The 3,537-nt window shown below is 56.8% G+C and overlaps 1 protein-coding gene across 2 annotated transcripts in view; it reads left to right on the forward strand.

The window, feature by feature from the left end:
• Positions 1 to 2,824: 2,824 nt before the first annotated feature.
• Positions 2,825 to 3,537, forward strand: part of SFMBT1 (Scm like with four mbt domains 1) — a 62,603-nt gene continuing 61,890 nt past the window's right edge. For both annotated transcript variants that reach the window (XM_042885475.1, XM_042885476.1), the window contains exon 1: positions 2,825 to 2,907. The gene's annotated coding sequence lies outside the window, so the exon portion shown is untranslated. The remainder of the gene's footprint in view (positions 2,908 to 3,537) is intronic.

A 3,537-nucleotide genomic window follows, 5' to 3' on the forward strand; every position in this document is an offset into this window, starting at 1 on the left:
GGGGCATCAGCCACATCTGTCTGTGAGTATCTCGGGGGGGACTGTGTGGTTCCTAAATCTTTCTTCCCCTAAAGCTCCCACTGTAGCTTAAGAGGTTCTCTCATTTCCACTGTGACATGTATAATGTATCCTACATCTGAAAAGTCTTCAACTATGCAAAAAAAGGGAAAAGGGAGCAAGTATTCTAATGGCCAGCAAAGGAAATATAAGGGCACCCTATCCCATGAGGAAGGTGTAGGGTGGTGTAAAGCTGCTCTATCTTATTAGGGGCAGCCTTAAACCATTATCAAAACTTCCAAAGATAGCTTCTGCTGGTAGGCTGGAGAGAGAAAGTATTTTTACATTCACCTTTGCAGAACAGCATTTAAGATATGTGCTCATGTGCTTTTATCTCCAGCTTTGTGCAGGGAGACTTAGAAAAGGAACAGGATTCCAGACCTGAAGTACTGGACTGTCTTCAGGCTCAGCTTGAGGATTGTGTCACGACATCTGTGACTTGTTTCCTTTACAGAAAGGGTTCAGCCTTCTGTCATTATTCAAGTTAAGTCTAAATAACCTAAACGAAGCACAAGGAGAAAAAAAAATGTATATGAAAAGTGAACAGCATCATGGAAGATTTCTTTTATGTACTTGTTTTCCTTAAAGTACTGAGAATGGGTTTGTACTTTAAAAAAAAAAAAAAAAAAAAAAAAAAAAAAAAACAATAAAACGAACAACCCAGGTGAGGTGAAATGATATTAATATGGAGTAATTAAAATTGCGATTGTAGAAGTCAGGTGAAATGAGAAAGAAGCAGAAATGCAGATGAAAAAAGCGGCTACATGTAAAAGAGCATGCCTGGAAATGGAACTGGAAAGAAGGCAGACAGAGATCTCGAGCTGCAGGGACCCATTCAGAGATGCATCCAGCTGCATGTGACCTGAAACCTGTTGTGCTAAGTCTGGACTTCAGCAGCAGGCAAGAGCAAACCCCTTGGACCTCAGCTGCTGCTTCCTTTCATTTTGCCCACGGCAAGGGGGTTGAAACTAGATATCTTTGAGGTCCTTTTCCACCCAGGCCATTCTATGATTCCACTCTATGATCTTATGGCTCAGCTTGATCAGTCACATCTGCATGCTGATGGAATGCCTTGGAAAGAAAGCTGACGTGCCAATGCCTGGCACCTGCTGCATGCTCTGGAGCACTTTTTGCGAGGCCATGGCTGGAAGCGGCTGCACTGAGTTGCACTCATGCTGTGTGCAGTCAGTGTGCTGCTGCAGCTGCAGAGGGGAGGTCTGAACAGCTCATCCTGTGCATCTGTGTTAAGGTTGGGGATGGACAGAATGCCTGTCACAGGGCTGCCAGGTGAGCAACTCGCCAACCTTAAACCTGACGTCATTTGCAGACTCTGTACAGCCTGAAATAGGGAGAGAGAAGCAGAAGTCCAGGGATGTCACAGGGGGTGCCATTTTCTTCTGGCATAGAGAGTGTCTGATGTATTGACCTCAGAAACTCCAACGACAGCCACCTCATTTCAGCAAATGCATCTGGTTGCTGTCCCCAGAGCTGTGTGTGCTGCCCATGGGAACATGGAGGGCACTGAGTATCAGCAAGTCTTCGTTGGCTTTTGTTCTCTAGCACTGTGTATTTTGGAATGAGACATGCAGTTCTAAGCCAGTAGCTGAAGAGATTCAGCAGCATTTGCAGAAGTCCTACAAAGTAAGTTGACAGCCCTGAGCTGAGCTCCTGGTGTGGCTGTGGCAGCCCAGCTCTGTCAGGTCCCTCTGGGCACCCTAAGCTCTCACTGTGCCCCTGTGCTTGGTTTCATAGAATCATAGACTTGTTTGAGTTGGAAGGGACCTTTAAAGGCCATCTGACCCAACTCCCCTGCAATGAACAAGGACACCCACAGCTCCATCAGGTGATCAGAGCCACGTCCAGCCTGACTCTGAACGACTCCAAGGATGGGGCATCCACCACCTTTCTGGGCAACCTGTGCCAGTGCCTCACCGCCCTTATAGTAAAAAAACTCCTAATATTCAGTCTAAATCTTCCCTTTTAGTTTGAAACCATTTCTCCTTGCTTTGTCACCACAGACCCTGTTGAAGAGTCTATCCCCTTCTTTCTTACAACCCCTTTGGACACCTACAGGCCGCTCTCAGCTTTCCCCGCAGCCTTGTCTTCTCCATGCTGCACAGCCCCAGCTCTCAGCCTGTCCTCACAAGGAGGTGTTCCATTCCATCGGTCATTTTTGTGACCGTCCTCTGGATGCAATCCAACAGGTCCGTATCTCTCCTGTACTAAGGATGCAGTACTCCAGGCGAGGGCTCACCAGCGGAGGAGCGGAGGGGCGGGACCCCTCCCTCGCCCTGCTGGCCGCGCCGTTTTTGCTGCAGCCCAGGATAGCGGTTTCCTTCACAAATACCCACTTCTGTCCCATTTCCTTAACATAAGGGAGCGACGGGGATCCCGGGACCCCCATCCCGCACGGCGAGAGCCCCCTCCAGCTGACGGCCCGTGCCCAGAGGCTTTGTGCGGAGCGCTGCGAGAGCCGCGGGATGCTGCGGGCATCGCTGCGCCCGCGGACCGCGTTCCTCCCGGGGGCGAGCGGAGCTTCGCTCGCCCCCGGGAAGGACGCGCTGAGATGTCGGTGCTCCCCGCCGCCGCGCGGCTTCCGTTAGCGGCTGGAGCAGGTGAACGGGGGGGCAGCCGGGCCGCGACGGGGGAAAGGCGGCGGGTTCGGGAGAGACCCGGAGCGCCCGAAAAGCCGCGAGGGGAGGGGAGAGGAGGGCGGAGGGGCGGGGGGGGAGAGGCAGCGGCGGGCGCATGCGCTCTGCTGGGCCGTGCCATATTGGAATGAGGCGGCGAGCGGAGCGCTGGGGAGCCGGAGCCCCGGGAACGGCGGAGGGCTGGAAAAACTCTCCGCAGGTGAGGCGAGGGGCGGCGGCGTCCGCCGGCGGGCAGAGCGGGTCGGCCCGCAGCTGGTGGGGACGTTTTGCCGGCGGAGCGCGGGGCCCGCAGGGTTTTTCCGGGCTCCCGAAGTTTGGATGCGGGGAAAAAAGGCGGCGAGGGAGGAGGAGGAGGGAGGAGAAGGAGAAGGAAAAGGGAGGAGGAGGCGGCGGCAGGAGGCAGGAGGCAGGCGCGGCGGGGAGACGGCAGCGCGGGGGGAGCAGCGCCCCTCCGGTCGCGTCGCGGAGCGATGCGCGGGGCTGCCCGGCGCGCAACTCGGCGCGCTCCCGCTAGGAGCCCCGTCCCGCGGCACGCCCGGCCCCGACTTGCGCTCCCCGCGCCCGCCCCGCCCGAACGGCCTCGCGGGAACTTTGTGCGCCCCGCGCCTCTGCCGCTCCTCGCCCCGCGCCCGCGGGGGGCCCGAGCCCACCGAGCGCCTCGCGCTCGCCCCTCTCCCCTTCAAAATGGCGGTGGAGGGGGACCTTTAAACGCCGCTCCGCGCTTCTCCGCACCCCCGCCCGGCCCGGCCGTGCCCCGGCGCGCGTCCCGCCCGGCGGCCGTCGGCGGGCGGAGCGGCGCGGCCGTTCCCGAGGCCGCTTCCCGCAGCGC

Source organism: Lagopus leucura, unplaced genomic scaffold, assembly GCF_019238085.1.
Source record: "Lagopus leucura isolate 7727_CA_CO unplaced genomic scaffold, USGS_WTPT01 Super-Scaffold_100050, whole genome shotgun sequence".
Taxonomy (NCBI): Eukaryota; Metazoa; Chordata; class Aves; order Galliformes; family Phasianidae; genus Lagopus; species Lagopus leucura.